Raw genomic sequence first — 18,502 nt, 5'->3', positions numbered from 1 at the left:
TGTCCACAGATGCTGGAGACTTCTGGCTATTGCTAGAGAGCACTCAGCACACTGATTCTAAAAATTAGTACTTCTGGCATGATTTTGTCTAACTTGTGCTTAATTTATGTTGTGCAGCTAGTGCACATGTGTATTTGTACAGTAATAAACTCAACTTTGACATTGACACTTAGTGCACCATCTCCCAACACGTCCCAGTACCTTGGACTGTTAGGGTCAACAAAAAGGCCTTTATATCAACATTCTTCAGGTGCCTCTATTAAAATCGTCAACAGATGTATCTGGAAGAATGTAGAAAATTGGGAACCCTGCCTCCAATTTATTAAAACACCAATTCCCAACAGGCAAATATACAAGCCTAGATACATTCAGCCTGGAGTTCCAAGAAATCCAGCAAGCACAGACCTGACCATCTCCTTTTGCTTTTCTATGCATCAGTACAATAGCTCATCTCCAGATTTAGTGAGGGAGGGGCAAGAAAAAATCCACCCTTTGAAGTTCATTTTCCACCAACATAGCTGGTCTATTATTTTCAAACTGAATTGGAAACAAATTATGTCTTTAGAGAATATCATAAGCACTCATGTAATCTTACAAACTTCTAGTTCTGCCAATTCCCTAATCCTGAAGGGATGTGTTTCTATAAATCAGGTTATTCCCCTGTACATTCACAAAGTGCCTTTAGCTAGTATGACAGTACAGGCAGTCCTCGGGTTACGAACATCCAACTTACAGACAACTCGTACTTACGAACGGACTGCCATAAAGCATATGAGATTAAAAATTTGAGTCAAATACAATGGTTTGTAATAATGAACGTATGCACTACTTTGTGACACTCATGAAAACATTGTGTGGCTTCAGCGGTTCGTCGGCCTGAGGAAGGAGAATGCTGTCCACCATTTTAAGTCGGATCACGTTGCCGTTAACACTGTGTTGAGCGTGTAACATTGTATCTGGCTTAAATTTTTCTATTATTTACCCTTGTAACCATGCCTCCAAAGAATAAATCCGATGCAAGTGCTGGTGATGCATCAAAGAAAAGGAAAACGATCACGATTGAAATTAAAGTGGAAATAATAAAGCAATCAGAAAGAGGTGAAACGCCATCGGTCATTGGAAAAGCATTAGGCTACAGTCGGTCAATGATGGGAACAATTTTAAAGGATAAAGTGATGATAGCATTTGAGGGAGAAGACTGGGACCTAAAAACTCCAGAACCCAGAAAGTTTTTGATGAAAGAGTTAGCTGAAGCCTTTCGTCTCATTGAAGCAGGGATGGCAAAGTTACAGGAGCAAGATCCTAAGACGGAGAGGTTCACCAAAGTTTACCGTACAGTTACTGAGGGCCTCAGCTGCTACAAAGCCATTTATGACGAGAAAAAGAAAAGCTTTGTACAAACCTCCCTTGATGCCTACTTCAAGAAATTGACTCCAGTAGTAAACCCCGCCCCTCTCCAGCACCAGATCCATCCTCTCCAACACCAAGCCCATCATCTTCAACAGTAGCCATCTCTCCATCATCTTCTCCTGCATCATCCAATTAATTAATGCTATCATAATGTTACCTCACGAATGCCCCTTCCGGTATGCAAGACATCGATGGAACGAAAGTAAGTCTTAGCCATTAATCATGACCTTTTTTTTCTATCTAAACAGTTTTAAGAACTGTTTCTTTAAATTTTTTTTACAGTACTGTATACTTACACACATACACACACAGATTCTCTCTCTCCAGTACAGTACCAATTGTAGTTACTTTTATTATTGTATTATTATGTACTGTATTATGTTTAAGATGTTTTAGTGTATTTGGAAGTGTTTCTGAAGTGTTTTATATGCATAGAAAGGTAAAATATATACTATATACTAAGACAAACGTTTGACTAATTGACGCTAAATAAGAAGCGTATGTACCTGTTCTGACTTACCTACAAATTCGACTTAAAGACAAACCTAGGAACGGATCTCATTCATAATCCGCGGACTGCCCGTACATACTGATCTCTGTTAACTGACCATTGAGAGCTCTAGCCTAGGTACCCAATGCTTCCATTGCCAACCCATTCAGCCTAAAACAGAAAGAAGACATGGGTCCTTTCCCATTTGAATTGCTCATATATTCACTAGATAAACTTCCATGATATTTGCCTACTCATCACTGAAAAATAACAGATTTGATACATCTTCATGATTTCAAAACATATAAATAGGAAGCAATTCATTTAGCACAGCCAAATCACTAAATGTAGGTTAATATATTCTTCATACTCAGGGATATATCAAGAGTATAGTTTACCTTTTCCTGAAGCAGAGGGCTCACAAATTGAAAGACAAATGCACACAAGCATGCAAATGCAACTGCATGCAAATATCAAGGTCAGGAAGAAGCCAAAACTGAAAGCATGGAGATGTGGGGAGGAAGTGGGTAGAGGAAAGAACATGCATGCCAACTGCAGGGGTGGTTTAAAGATTGAGAGTTTGGAGTTAGCAGGAACTAAATGCAGACTTTCCAAGGACACCAGTCATTGAAACAACAGCAGGGACACTAAAACAGGACTATCACAAGAGCACTATTGGTTGAGGAAACACACATCAAAGTTGCTGGTGAACGCAGCAGGCCAGGCAGCATCCCTAGGAAGAGGTACAGTCAACATTTTGGGCCGAGATCCTTCGTCAGGACCAACTGAAAGAAGAGATAGTAAGAGATTTGAAAGTGGGGGGAGGGGGGGAGATCCAAAATGACAGGAGGGGGAAGGATGAAGCCAAGAGCTGGACAGTTGATTGGCAAAAGAGATATGAGAGGATCATGGGATGGGAGGCCTAGGGAGAAAGAAAGGGGAAGGGGGGGAAGCCCAGAGGATGGGCAAGGAGTATAGTGAGAGGGACAGAGGGAGAAAAAGAGAGAAAAAAATATATATATAATAATAATAAATAAATAACAGATAGGGTACGAAGGGGAGGTGGGGCATTAACAGAAGTTAGAGAAGTCAATGTTCATGCCATCAGGTTGGAGGCTACCCAGACGGAATATAAGGTGTTGTTCCTCCAACCTGAGTGTGGCTTCATCTTGACAGTAGAGGAGGCCATGGATAGACATGTCAGAATGGGAATGGGATGTGGGACGTGGTTGAGGATGCAGCATTTCACCAAGATTTGTAAAGTTACTTGACAGGGCAAGAAAAGTATTTGAAAAGAATGAAAATAACTTATGGATTAAAGATTTGAGTAGGTATTCAGTCAAGTTGCCACTGATGGAAGTCTGGTGAGGTGAACACTTGCCACTTTTCAGGATTTCACAAATGCCACAGGAGACCTTTTGATAAATGCAGGCTAAGAATTGTAATGTTAAGCGAAAAAAGATCTCTTTCTTGGGGATTAACTTCACAGAGCTAATGGTTTTCAGATAGTGCATCACGATCAGCACCCTGGAGCCAATGGAGAACGGTTTGACGTTTGTAACCCATTATGCTCTACCAATTCAACAACACTTAATTAAGCTTTTCATAAATTATTGCCTAATTAAGAGGATGGTTTCTGCAGAGGGGGGAGTTATTTTGCCCGAGAGCTGACACTGGAGACAGTTTGAAAAACAGAGCTCAGTAAAACTGAGAAGCTGTCAGATTGAAAAGGGGCTGTGGAGCAGGTGGAATACATAAGATTCGAGAAATTACATTTAGATAAATGGTATTGCTGAGATAAGCAACACTGACTTCAAATGTTGATCTAATTTGCTGTGGTCTAAAAGGTTATTAAGCCTCATCCAATCTACTATTACAATACACCAGTGCACACATGAGATGCCCTTTTAAGAGAATCTTAGCTCTGTCACTCTCCACCTCCTTCTCGGGTGTTTCCCATTTGGAACTGGGAGTGTCCAATCCACACTCAGCGTAGACGTTCCTGTACACAATTCCTGCAACTTGGTTGTGCTGTTCAGTGTATGCTGCCCCTGCCTGCATCTTGCACCTTGCTACTACGTACTGGATGGTTTCAGCAAATTCCTTGCACAGTCTGCATCTTGGATATTATCTGGTGTGATATACATCTGCTTCTATTGCTCTTGTGCAGCCATGAGCAATGCCCCTGTGCTGTCCAGCCATTGGTAAGACTTTCTTACGTCAGCCACCACTGATATCTGGCAATGGTACATCCCACGCAGTGGCCTGTCCTGCCATGGCCTCCGGTCCTCTGGCTCTGCTTCACCCACTTCCAGTTCCACGTCCCCTGCCTGCTGTCTGATGTATTCTCCTAGCAGGTCGTCCTTCAGGGCCATCTTCTTGACATCAGATAACTCGACTCCTTCCGCCTTGATGAATTTGCCTCTTATCACTACCATCCGGCTAAAGCTTTCCAGACCAAATGACATATCAAAGTCTCTCCTGCACACCCTTGTCAGACTCATCGAGTCTGAAGGAGTCGAGTTACCTGAAGGCCACAAACCAGATGTGCAGGACAGCTACAAATACCTGGGGATCCTGCAAGTGTATGGAATATGTGATGAGGACACAAGGAAGGCTGCAACATCCAAGTAGCTCCAAAGAGTGAGGCAGGTCTTTAAAAGCCAGCTGAACGGCAAGGACAAGAACAGAGCCATCAACATATTCGCCCTACCAGTAAAGATACCTAGCCGCAATAGTGTGCTGGCCAAGGAACGACCTGGAAGCCACTGACATCAAGACCTGGAAACTACTAACAATACATGGAGGATTCCATCCAAAGTCCAATGCTGAATGACTGTACATCCGCCGGAATATATATAAACAGACAGACTCATTTCTTATTGTATAATAGAATATATTTTATGTATTGCACTGTACTGCTACCATAAAACAAAACATTTCATGATGTACGTCTTTGATAAGAAATCTGATTCTGATATGGTAAAAAAAAACTACTTTTCTCTCTAGCAAAAAGATCATTCCAAGTATTAATCGCTCTGGTTAAATTCTATTAAACTCAGATCCTAAAGAATACTCCACGACTTTAAAATAATATTTTCAACTTCATTTGCCACTGGTTTACTTACCTAACTCTAGTGAAAGGATAAAATGCAAGAACCAGATCACAGAGTAAAATCATAGCAGTAAACTCACCTATGCTAGGCTACAAAGTAAACTCAACCAGACACAAGCATCTTAAACCCTAAAACTTTGGGATTTTGCCGACAATAATGGCCTTTCCCAGCTTCACTCCATCCAATGGCTAGAGACAAACCAAATTTCAGGAGCAAGAACTTTAAAATGCTTTATCAAAATTTAACTGTGTTATTTGAGGTTTAAATCTATGACTCAAACTTCAAGGACCTGCCAATCAAACATTTATCCAAACAAAGCCCACAAGATGGTTGGAACTGAATTGAATAGATGGACCCCTCCCACAAATACCAGGGAAACAGTGTCTGTACTCCATGGCTATTGTAAATGTGGGGCGGGTGTGTTTAAAGGATGAACAATGAATTGTCTATTCTATGAACAATGGTAATTGTAATAGTTTTACTTGCTGCACCACAAATTCTCTGTCGAGTCAGCCATACCCAGTTATTCTTCAGCACTTTAATGTTCCACCCGTCAGGGTTTGATCGTTTAATTTTTCTTAACCCATTGTATGCCATGAGGAACAGTGGGAGCCAGGAGCAGGGCACATAATGATTCATTGTGTGCATTGTACTGGGCCAGGGTGGGCAAGCAGTGTTTTTTTCAAAGTGAAAAGCAACTTTCTGCTCCTTGTGTATTCCTCATTAAAAGTCTTGTCAGCCCAACATCTTCCTGCATTGCTAGTTCCCAAGAGCACCATTATTCACCACCAGTGCTGCCATCCGAATTTGTATCTCCAGGGTAAAGACAACAGAACACCGGTGTATAATTTCTGAAACCCAGCATCCTATTAACAGGATGAGCAATCTAACCACTTTTTAAAATTTAAAACTCAGAGGTATTTCATGAGTGTCCTATTTTCCTGGTTCAGCACTTGGGCAAAAAAAACATGATATTGCACAAAGATTTTTTCTACCAAAGATTAACCAAAAAAAACCACATTACTGCAGATTGAGCATTAAAAGTTTAACTATACAGCCACTCGAAAAAAAATCCCAAAAAGAATGCAAAACCAGTAAAATTACCATGTTAAATGAAACAAATTATTCATTATTCATCATAATAAACCCACCCTTACTTATTGTGCATGGATGCCACACAAATAACAATTTTCAGTTTCCTTTGATTTTATGAAAACCCAACCTGACAATCTCCTTAATATAACAGCTGCTCTTTAAGAGACACGAAAATGTACAAGATATTGAAGGTACACTGCAATCCATATGGCAAATGTTGTAATATACTGTTGACTACCGATTGATTTTCTTACCAAAAGCTTGGTCGACTTCTTTGAAATTACTGGCATCATCAGAGCCCATACCTCGTGGGGTAGCCCATATTAACCTCCCCGTATATTAAGCAACTTGACCCATCCAAATGGCTTCCCTTAGCCGAGCCTCTTTCCAAGTCACTCATTGTCACAGGCCGCAGCGAACAGGGAAGCACCAGTCAATATGTCCAAGGAACTAGAACAGCTCAATAGGCTTTCCAGGGTAAACAATCATGGCCACAGCTTCTCCTGGTGACTGGGCAGTTAAAAGCTATGTGGGTGGCCTATTCTGCACCTTTTGTAATGGTGAGATATCCTTCCTGTTATCATGGCACTAAAGAACACAGACAAATTACTCCCCACACAAATTCAATATTGCTACATACAACTCAAAATCTATCGCCCTTATCACTGTAGATGTTTCTTTTAAAACAACCAACAATGCATTCTAATTATTTGTCTCTGCACATTAAAGCTGATAAATTAATAGTTCCAGTTTGTCCTCTTCTATTGTCATCAATTTGCACTCATCAACACAAAATGCTGATTGCTATTTCCTGACAAACACTCAAATCTATTTGGGACAGAAATCTATCTTACTGCAAAGAAAGTCAGTAAATTGGGTTGACAGCTCCATGTTGTACCGTCCCCCACTGTCACCCGGTACCACTCTAAAACAGCAGCTCTGTTGCGATCAAAACATTATGTGCTTTACTCTGAACTAAGACCCCTTGTCTTCAGCTGTATGGTGCTGACATCTGGACAAATGTCATCTTCAATTGACACTCTGCTCTCTAAATGTTTAAAGATTTGTCAAGCATCAATTTTTCCTTATAAAATACACGATCTAGATTCATCAAGAGTTCATTCATCGTTCAAGGTCAACTGTAATATTTTACTCACAGTTATCAGATTGATTAGCAAGTCCTTTAAGAGGAGTTCTTTTGGTTATAAAAAAAGGCACGGGAAATCTGCAACCCTGCCTGCTTGAAGCAGGAGGGAGCCTAACTTGTACACATGAAAAAGCAACAGTATTATTATCAGCGCGTCTGTAGCAAAATCAACACATTTCAAAAGTGCATTATTGGCCAAAAAGCAGTCTGCACTGTCGTTTTAGTCCTGTTGTTTATGGTGCTATATAAATGCCTGTTCTTTACTTCCTTTGTTCCCTGTGCAGGTTTCCAGTTATTCCTGTTATTCGACGAAGGGATCACTTGTGTTTATGGTTCGCGTACACTGTATTCGGAATGCGCCGCTGCACAACGAGTCGCTCAGGTCAATTGGCAATATTAACCTGACACTTAAAATAGAAATGCATTCCACGACATTTCAAAAGAACTGTGAAATAATAAGAGAAAAAAGAGATTGGTGTATGATATTGGAGTAAATGCTTGGAGATGGTTTTCTTCGCTGAACGCCTAAACTTTCTGACACTAAGATCATTCACTAAAGGTTGCCACAATGAGAAGATGAATCATTTCCGAAAAAGATTATTATAACTGGTGCGGGGCTTGCTCGCGTCAGGATCAAAACTGCATTATTCTCACCCAAAAAGCTGCAGAAGTGGTGGTAATTCGAACAAAAACAACTCAACGCATTTTCCCCAAGTGGGTGGGTAACATCCTAGATCGATAACACATTTATAAAGCTACATTATCTAACCAACACAAAATTCTGATTTTTTTTTACCTTAAAAAAGAATGCTGGAGCCCCGTGGCTTCGAGGAGGAGAGAGAACTATGGGGACATCTATCTATCTAGGGCAAGTCTGGGTTCTGCTAAATTTAGAGATTTTCAGGACTGCAGTACGAAGTTATTATTAAAATACTTTTAAACACTGCCTCCACCGCAGTGCGGAGTGTAAACTTGCAATCCTTTACCCTCCTACATCGCGTTCTTAGCACTTGTCCAAGCGTGCTTAGGAAACAAGCACCAGAAGAAGATAATTAAACACCGGCTGTTTACATTTTAAACGCAGGAACCATATATCTGATTCCCTAGTTTGCACTTTTAAAAAGAGATCCAAGGATCAAAGAGCGAGCAGCGCGAAGAGAGGCTGCGGGGCGGCAGCACTCACTCATACGCTGACGACAACTTGGGCTGTGGGATGTCTGGAAGTGGGTGGAGAAAACAATCTCTGTATCTTTCAGAGATCTATACAACTCGAATGCCCAGATCCGATTTTTAAAAAAACACACACACTGCAAACGACGCTGGACTCCTTAGCAGCCGTTTCCACCCTCAATCCCTTCATCTGATCGTCCCCGTTTGACAGCCTAATTACCCGGGTGATCTCTGTCTCATACAACAGCCTTTTGTCCCCACTGAGAGATAAAAAGAAAAGTGGCACGGACACGAAACTGTGCCTCCTCCCTCCCTCGTCGCCCTACCTGCCAGCTCGCCTGACCCTTAGTGGAAAGTGTCCCCGGGCAGCCTCTCTTTAACCAGAAAAGACGAGCGAGGCGGCAGTTATCGACAGCCGCTCAAGATCAATAAATAACTACGGGAGTTGATGTGAATGCAATGTGCCGCAATCAACAAGAGGGACCAGCGTGCGAGGCCCCTTTTCTCCTGCAGCCAGCTACCGCACGCTTCTCACTGGTACCTTGATGCTCCTTGCCAAATGATTCGTAACTCAAAAATAAAAGCATGCTTCAGAAAAACAATCGGGCTACTTCTCCAGTCAGTCACTACAGGGTTCTCGTCTCCCGCCCCCCCCCCCCGGAAGATCCTGCAGCTGGACTAAAAGGGCAGCCCGCCGGTCAGCGTGCAATCGGCGACAAACCTGCTGTTTGCTGGAGCCCCCAGCACCCGCCGAATGGGAGGAACCCATGTACCCCACCCCACACACACATTTCCCCAGAAACCCCAAACCTCAACATCCATGCAAATGAGCCAAATAATCTGCAAGTTTAAATATACCCTTGTTGGAGCTAGAGAGAAGAGTCGACAAGTGCACTGAAAATCGGACTGGGTCTCTGAAACAGACTGCATTATCTCCATCCACCGTCTATCAACGGTGATTCAATGATGCCGCACACCGGCTGCCACAGATCTCCCGTTCGTTCCCTCGCCGACTGAGTGCCTGTTGAGCATTCCGCGGCTTACCTTTCACTCTGCGCCGGCCAGACTGGAAGACAAGGGCAAGGGGAGTGGGGGGGGGGGGGTGCGTGTATCCTCCTTCTCTCCCCCCGCCGATCACTCGATGCAGCCGCTAGAGTCCCGGGAAGCTCGCGTTCCAACCTCGGCGGCGGCCGGCGGGGCGCTGCGCATGCGCACAGCCCTCGGCCAGGTGATGGCAGCGTCAAGCTCTCACTGGCCGTGAGGTTTAAAGGAAACTTATCCCCCGAAGCCGCTCCATTCCACCCACTCTAAAGTTGTGACTTGATCACTGTAAAGAAACGGAAAGGTATGTAAATTACTTAAAATATTGTACCTCACAAGAAGATAGATTCACTATCAATTAAAACTTATACGGTCTAATAAAATAAAACGCGGCGTAGATACTCAGATGTTTAGTATGTACTGTGCTTACAATATTGCCCTTGATAAATGTACACACAGGAACTAGGTCTGTAAACCTGATGTATTAAAATAGACTTCGTTATTGGAATTAAACTATGGAATATTATATCTGGCTAATTTACTTGATGAATAATGCAAATACTTTTGGAGTAATGTGGTTGCAGGTTTCTTCTGTTGTGGGAAACATCCACTGGGAAACAAATAATGCTGTTTTAAATGTTTTCCATCTGATCTGTTTTTAAGTAATATCAAGGTCACCATTTTAAACACGAACTCAAGAGGAAGTAATTTCAGGAAAAAGAACATCTCCTTAAAATGTACAAAATGATACCTGGAACTATGTTTGGTGGGGGAGGGGTTCAAGAGGGGAAGGTCTCCCGAAAATAAATCACCATCTCTTGTTACACCTCAACGCCATGTCGATGTGAACCTACACCCATCAAAGAAACGAGCACTGTGAGCGCTAGGTGTATTCTCTGCCTTCATTGATAGAGTTGTTAATAAACGCTGAGGCGGAATATTTTCTAGGTGCAGTACAAATCCATTGGAGCATTTCTAGTTCTAAATATCTTCATAGATTTGGGACGAACACCGAATCATTGTGTCTACAATGTGTAATATGGCACATTTAACAAATTTAACAAAGGTAAAACTGATAATCTGCAAATCATTTTTCATTTCTGCACTCCTTTCCAATGGCTCGGATTTTGTGTTATGTCCAGTTGGTATTTTTAATTGTGCCTGAATATGAATCAGAATCAGGTTTATTATCACCAGCATGTGATGTGAAATTTGTTAACTTAGCAGCAGTTCAATGCAATACATAACCTAGCAGGGAATAAATAAATAAAAATAATAATAAATAAACAAGTAAATCAATTATGTACATTGAATAAATGTGCAAAAACAGAAATACTGTATACTTTTTTAAAAAGTGAAGTAGTGTCCAAAGCTTCAACATCCATTTAGGAATCGGCTGGCAGAGGGGAAGAAGCTGTTCCTGAATCACTGAGTGTGTGCCTTCAGGCTTCTGTACCTCCTTCCTGATGGTAACATTGAGAAAAGGGCATGCCCTGGGTGCTGGAGGTCTTTAATAATGGACGCTGCCTTTCTGAGACACCGCTCCTTGAAGACGTCCTGGGTACTTTGTAGGCTAGTACCCAAGATGGAGCTGACTAGATTTACAATCTTCTGCAGCTTCTTTTGGTCCTGTGCAGTAGCCCCTCCATGCCAGACAGTGATGCAGCCAGTCAGAATGCTCTCCGCGGTACAAATATGGAAGTTTTTGAGTGTATTTCTTAACGTGCCAAATCTCTTCAAACTCCTAATAAAGTATAGCCGCTGTCTTGCCTTCTTTATGACTACATCGATATGTTGGGACCAGGTTAGATCCTCATAGATCTTGACACCAAGGAACTTGAAGCTGCTCACTCTCTCCACTTCTGATCCCTCTATGAAGATTGGTATGTGTTCCTTCGTCTTACCCTTCCTGAAGTCCACAATCAGCTCTTTCGTCTTACTGACGTTGAGTGCCAGGTTGTTGCTGCGACACCATTTCACAAGTTGGCATATCTCACTCCCGTACGCCCTCTCGTCACCACCTGAGATTCTACTAACAATGGTTGTATCGTCAGCAAATTTATTCGTGGTATTTGAGCTATGCCTAGCCACACAGTCATGTGTATATAGAGAGTAGATCAGTGAACTAAGCACACACCCCGAGGTGTGCCAGTGTTGATCGTCAGCGAGGAGAATATGTTATCACCAACCTGCACAGACTGTGGTCTTCCAGTTAGGAAGTTGAGGATCCAATTGCAGAGGGAGGAACAGAGGCCCAGGTTCTGCAACTTCTCAATCAGGATTGTGGGAATGATGGTATTAAATGCTGAGCTATAGTCGATGAACAGCATCCTGACGTAGGTGTTTATGTTGTCCAGGTGGTCTAAAGCCGTGTGGAGAGCCATTGAGATTGCATCTGCCATTGACCTATTGTGGCAATAGGCAAATTGCAATGGGCCCACATCGTTGCTGAGGCAGGAGTTCAGTCTAGTCATGACCAACCTCTCAAAGCATTTCATCACTGTCGATGTGAGTGCTACCGGGTGATAGTCAGGAAGGCAGCTCACATTACTCTTCTTAGGCACTGGTATGATTGTTGTCTTTTTGAAGTGTCACATATTCCATGATGGGTTAAAGAACCAGCAGAGATGGAAAACACTTTGGAGTCCAGTATTGCTATTAACTAATGATATTTATTAGTAACTACGCAATACAGTAATATAAATGTAAATAAATCAAACAGGTTAGCAATTACAGTATATATAAGTAAGTATATCAGTAAGTGTGGAAATATATCAGAATCAGAATCCTTTATTATCGCCAAGTATGTGGACACATACAGGGAATTTGATGTCGGTTTCCCTGAGCTCTCGCTGTGCAGAATCAAAAAGCAAACAAAACAATAGTGCAAATAATCGTGAACTATATACAATGAGGTATACCTGTGTATGTACAGGTGGACTTGGTTTATAATAGACTAAAATTCAAGTGTTCATAAGACTGATGGCATACAGAAAGAAACAGTTCTTGTACCTATTTGTCCTGGCATACAGTGATCTAAAGCGCCTACCAGAAGGAAGGAGTTGGAACAGGTGATGTCCAGGGTAAAGTTCAGTTCAGTTCCATTCGTGGTGTTGAGTTGAGTAGCGATGGAGAGAGAGAGAGAGAGATTTGAATCTTCAGATGAGCTGACTCCGTCGATCTTCCCGTTGTCCTCCGAAATCCTTCAGAAGTCACTGACCGTGACCACAACAAAGGGGACTGTTCTTCTGTGGTGCAGTCATCAACCCCCAGGCAAAGGGTTGGACGCATGGACAACTCTTCACTGGTCACTCCCTTTTCTCACTGCAAGAGCCACTGATCGATCCTCCAAAAACCCACTTTTCCTGTGTGCACAACAAAGCTCATTCAGCGTCCACAAACATGTGCTTGAGGTCTATCATCTGACCTTCTATTTTATCTCCCCGTACTGGGTACCAACTGTCTCTTTAAAAAAAACTCCGCCCTTCTCTGTCTGTGTAAGAATACAAGCATGCAATGTCCTTGGAGAATGTATAAACAACCTGTGAGCAGAGTCCCTCTCCCTCTCCCTCTCCCTCTCCCTCTCCCTCTCCCTCTCCCTCTCCCTCTCCCTCTCCCTCTCCCTCCCTCCACAGTTCATGGGGGTAATTCAGGACCCAGTCACAGAAGCAAGTGGGAACTTCCGCCCATAATAGTGAGAGGTTGAAAATGTCCTTGAACACTCCTGCTAGTTGGTTGTCACAGGTTTTCAGAGCCTTACCGGGTATTCCATCGGGACCTTCTGCCTTGCGAGGGTTAACTCTCTTTAAAGACAGTCGAACATCGGCCTCTGAGACAGAGATCACAGGGTCATCAGGTGCAGCAGGGATCTTCACAGCTGTAGTTGTGTTCTCCCTTTCAAAGCGCATACAGAAGGCATTGAGTTCATCTGGTAGTGAAGTGTTGCTGCCATTCACACTATTGGGTTTCGCTTTGTAGGAAGTAATGTCTGCAGACCCTGCCAGAGTTGCCGTGCATCCAATGTCGCCTCCAATGTTATTGAAATTGTCCCTTCACCCTTGAAATAGCCCTCTGCAAATCATACCTATCTTTCTGGTATGGGCCTAGGTTGCCAGACTTGAATGCCACAGATCTAGCCTTCAGCAGACAATATGCCTCCTGGTTCACCCACGGCTTTTTGTTTGGGAATGTACAGCAAGTGTTTATAGGCACATACTCATCCACACAGGTGTTAATGAAGTTGGTAACAATTGCAGCATACTCATCCAGATTCGAAGATGAATCCCTGAATACAGTCCAGTCCACCGATTCAGAGCAGTCCTGTAGGCGCTCCTGTGCTTCCCTTGTCCAAACCTTTTTGGTGCTCACTACTGGTGCTGCAGTCTTCAGTCTCTGCCTATACTCAGGGAGTAGAAGTACAGCCAGGTGATCAGACTTCTCGAAGTGAGGGCGTGGAATAGCACGGTAGGCATTCTTGATGGTGGTGTCACAATGGTCCAGTGTGTTGTTTCCTCTGGTATTGCAAGTGATCTGTTGACAGTAGTTGCTTAGTGATATTTTCAGACTGGTCTGGTTAAAATCTCCCAAAATGATGGTGAAGGCATTAGGGTGTGCTGTTTCATGCATGTTGATCCCATTGCTCAGATCATCTAAAGCCTGATTGACATTGGCCTGAGGTGGAATGTAAACTGCTACCAAAATGATCCCAGAGAACTCCCTACATCATAACTGGGAAACATAGAAAATAAACTGGTTATACTTGCAGCAGAGAAGGGTAGGTAGTGCATGGGTCAAAGAATATCCAAGGGAATATCGTTTGCCATGTTGTAAAGCTCATCTGCTTGATGGCTTAATGGGGCCCAATTAGAATGTAAAGACACAAAAAAAGTTACCAAAGTATCAATGTGAGATATCCACAGTACTTGAGAACCAGTCAGAAGTTCATGTAAACTTCTGTTAACCTTTTGACAAGGTCCCCAGATGGAAGGGTGGTCCAGAAGGTTAGGGTTCAAAGGACCAAGACAAGATGGCAAATTGGATACAAATCTAGCACTGACAGGAGATAAGGGGTTTCATTTATGATGGGGAGCCCGTGCCCACTGGAACTGGACTTTTGTTGTTTGTCATACATATTAATGACTTGGAAAAAAATATAACAGGCATGATGAATAAATTTGCAACTGATATGAAAACTTGTCATGTTGACAATGAGGAAGATAGCCTTTGGTCACAGAACAATATTTTGATCAGTTGGTCAATTAGGCAAAACAATAGTAATGCTGCATAGTTAATCTCAGTAAGTGTACAGTGATGCCTTTTGAGAAATCCAGTCACGGTCAGGACATTCAGTACATCATGAATGGTAGTGTCCTAAGGAGCATCAAGAAACAGAAAGACCTTGGGTCCACATTCATAGATCCCTAAAGGTAGTGAGACATGTAGATAAACTGGTGAAGGAGACACGTGGGATGCTGGCCTTCATTATTATATACGAGCAGGGAGATCATCCTGGATGGGAGGCAAATAATGCTTGTACTACAGAAGTGCCAGGCAGTAGCCATGTTCATCCAGAAAGAGTCCAACCACAAACTCATGACATTTAATAACATTAGAATCATTGAGATCCTCACCGTCAATGTGCTGGCCTTCACCATCGACCAGCACTTCAACAGGACCAGTCACATAAATATGGTGGCTACCAGAGCAGGGCAGATTGTGGAAACCTGTGGCAAATGGCACCTCCTTACACCCTAAAGCGTTCCCACCAAGTCAGCGTCATGATGGAATACTTTGCACTGGCTTGGATGAGTTTTGCCTTGCAACACTGAACAAGCCTGACGTCATTCAGGAGAAAGCAGCTGGTGTGATTGTCACCCCACTCACCACTTTGAATATTCATTCCCTCCACCGACATCACACTGTGTCTGCAGTGTGTACCAGCTACACAATTCTCTGCGGTCATTCCAACAGCACCTCACAGATTTGTGGCCTCTAACACCAAGAAAGACAAGGCAGTAAATATTGGCTCCTTGTGGCGCCTCATATCTTGGTTTAGAAATATTTTGCCATACCTTCATTGGTGCCAAATTAAAATCTTGAAGCTCTGTAGGCAGTGCAGGACCTCAAAGATCAACTTTATTTGCCATGTACATTACATGTATTCAGAATTTGCAGTAGTGTGTTAGTCAAATGCAATGTTGCCTTTTATTTCAAGGAGAATAAAATTCCAAAGCAAGGAGATAACACTGAGCCTGAATATTGTCAACAATTTTGAGCCCCATATCTCAGAAAGGATGTGTTATCAATGGACAGAGTCCAGAGGAGGTTCAGGAGGATGATTCCAGGAATAAAGGGGTTAACGTATGAGGAGCGTGTGGCAGCTTTGGGCCTGTACTCACTGGAATTTAGAAGAATGTGGAGGGATCTCATTGAAACCCACCGAATGTTGAAAGGACTAGATAAGGTGGATGCGGAGAGGATATGGTGGGGGTATCCAGAACTAGGGGGCACAGTTTCAGAATTGAAGGGCAACCTTTTAGAACAGAGGTAAGGAGGAATATTTTTGGCCAGTGAGTAGTGAATCTGTGGAATGCTCTGCCACAGACTGCGGTGGAGACCAAGTCCATGGGTATATTTAAGGTGGACGTTGATCACTTCCTGATCAGTCAGGGCATCAAAGGATATGGCGAGAAGACAGGTGTATGGGGTTGAGTGGGATCCAGGATCAGCCATGAGGGAATGGTGGAGCAGACTTGATGGGCTGAATGGCCTACTTCTACCCCAATGTCTTATAGTCAGGGCATGACGTGCAACAAAAAACAATAACGTTCAGCAATTATAAAGAATAAAGAATTATATAAAATATAAAGTTAGAGGTGAAAGTATGGATATGGAATGAAATGTGCATAGAAACATAAATACCAGCATGTATTTACAATGTAGACAGCATTATAAAAAGTGCTTTGAAGTGTTTACAGCACAGTGCAGTAGTGGGGGCAAGAGATAGAGGGGGTGGGGATGGGGGCTAACTGGAATGGTTGATTAGATTAACTGCCTGGGGGAGTTCAGTGATGCCCAGTCATGCTAGTCTTAGCCAACACTAAATGAATACATTTTTTAAAGTTTCCTACAGGACGGTCCTTAGACAGGTTCTTAGTTCTCACATGCCTAAAGCAGACTGTAAGGAAAATTAGGCTCAGAAACTGATGAACTAATGATAAAACTTTACATGACATATGCCGTTGCATTGATATAAAAAGAGTTGGAATAAGTCATGGTGTCATTTGGAATTTGGCATTATGATGCAAGTTAACCTAGGTTTTTTTTACACACCAGTAGCCTGAGCAGATGGCAGGCAACCTTGTGAGCCAAAACTGCCAAGATTTCCACCTGTGCAAATCACCATGACAAAATGTCACTCCATATGATTCGAGAAACATGGATCAGAGTGTTACATTTGATTGCCAGAAGTGCTTCACAACCCTGCCCCAACATTTTCCGTAGGTATTATGTGTGAAGCTGTTAAATTAGGAAGTTTCCAGCATTGCTCAGTAATCTGAACTAACATATCTAATTTTGGCTAAGATGTCAGTGGAAAGTGAAGGCCGTAGTGATCTTAGATGTATCTTCAAATGAAATCCTCAGAGGACCTTCATCGTGGCATTACTACTGTTGATTTGAAATGATAATCTATGGGGAACAGTCCTTTTTCAGAATCAGATTTAATATCAACGGCATATGTCATGAAATTTGTTAACTTTGCAGCAGCAGTATAATGTAATACATGATAAAAATAGAAAAAAGCTGGATTACAGTAAGTATATACAAACATTTGTATATATATTAAATATTTAAATTAAAATAAGTAATGCACAAACAGAAATAAATAAAAAGTAGTGAGGTAGTGTCCAAGGGTTCAATGTCCATTTAGAAATCAGATGGCAGAGGGAAGAAACTGTTCCTGAATCGCTGAGTATGTGCCTTCAGGCTTCTGTACCTCCTTCCTGATGGTAACGATGAGAAGAGGGTATGTCCTGGGTGTTGGGGGTCCTTAATGATGGATACCGCCTTTCTAGGCCATGGCTCTTTAAGGATGTCTTGGATACTATGGATGCTAATACCCATGATGGAGCTGACGAATTTTACCACTCTCTGCAGATTACTTCAATCCTGTGCCGCTCCAGACAGTGTTGCAGCTGTCAGAATACTCTCCACGATACATCAAAGTTTTCGAGTGTTTTAAGTGATAAACCAAATCTCCTCAAACTCCTATCGCTACTGTCTTGCCTTCTTTATAGCTATATCAACGTTGAGACCAGGATCCTTAGACACCCAGGAAACTGAAATTGCTCACTCTCTCCACTTCAGATCCCTTAATGAAAATCAGTTTGTGTTCTATCATCTTACCCTTTCTGAAGTCCACGGTCAGCTCTTTGGTCTCACTGACATTGAGTGCAAGGTTGTTGCTGCGGTACCACTCGGCTAGCTGGTATATCTTGCTCCTGTACACCCTCTCTTCACCATCTGAGGTTCTGCCAACAATGATTATATCATCAGTAAATTTATAGATGGTACTTGGGCTTTGCCTAGCCACACAGTCATGGGTATAGAGAGAGTAGAGCAGTGGGCTAAGCACACACCCCTGAGGTGCACCAGTGTTGATCGTCAGTGAGGAGGAGATGTTATCACCAATCCACACAGTTTATGGTCTTCCGGTTAGGAAGTCAAAAATTCATTTTCAGAGGGAGGTACAAGAGGCCCAGGTTCTGTAGCTTTTTGATCAGGACTGTAGGAATGATGGTTTTCACCTTTTTCTACCAAAAAATCTAACATTTTGTAAGTCCATAGCCTCCTCTACTGTCATATTGAGACCAGATGCAGGTTGGGGGAGGAACACCTGTGTAGTCTCCAGCCTGAAGGTACCAACATTAATTTCCCTTCTGTTTTCCCCAACCCTTTGTTTTTCCATTATTCGTTTTGCTCCTTCACTCCTTCTCTTTCCCTTCCTCTGCCCTCACAAGCTGTCCATCACCT

General features: G+C 42.6%; 1 protein-coding gene across 1 annotated transcript in view; it reads right to left on the bottom strand.

Annotated features, from left to right (window-relative positions):
* The window catches only part of fhdc1 (FH2 domain containing 1), a 115,067-nt gene extending 105,387 nt beyond the window's left edge, over positions 1 to 9,680 (bottom strand). The window contains exon 1 of the mRNA XM_072256078.1: positions 9,473 to 9,680. The gene's annotated coding sequence lies outside the window, so the exon portion shown is untranslated. The remainder of the gene's footprint in view (positions 1 to 9,472) is intronic.
* Between the last annotated feature and the right edge of the window lie 8,822 nt (positions 9,681 to 18,502).

The sequence above is a fragment of the Mobula birostris genome, chromosome 4 (assembly GCF_030028105.1).
Source record: "Mobula birostris isolate sMobBir1 chromosome 4, sMobBir1.hap1, whole genome shotgun sequence".
NCBI classification, from domain to species: Eukaryota; Metazoa; Chordata; class Chondrichthyes; order Myliobatiformes; family Myliobatidae; genus Mobula; species Mobula birostris.
The sequence above is the reverse complement of the archived record's forward strand: the minus strand, read 5'-3'. Positions and strand labels throughout refer to the sequence as shown.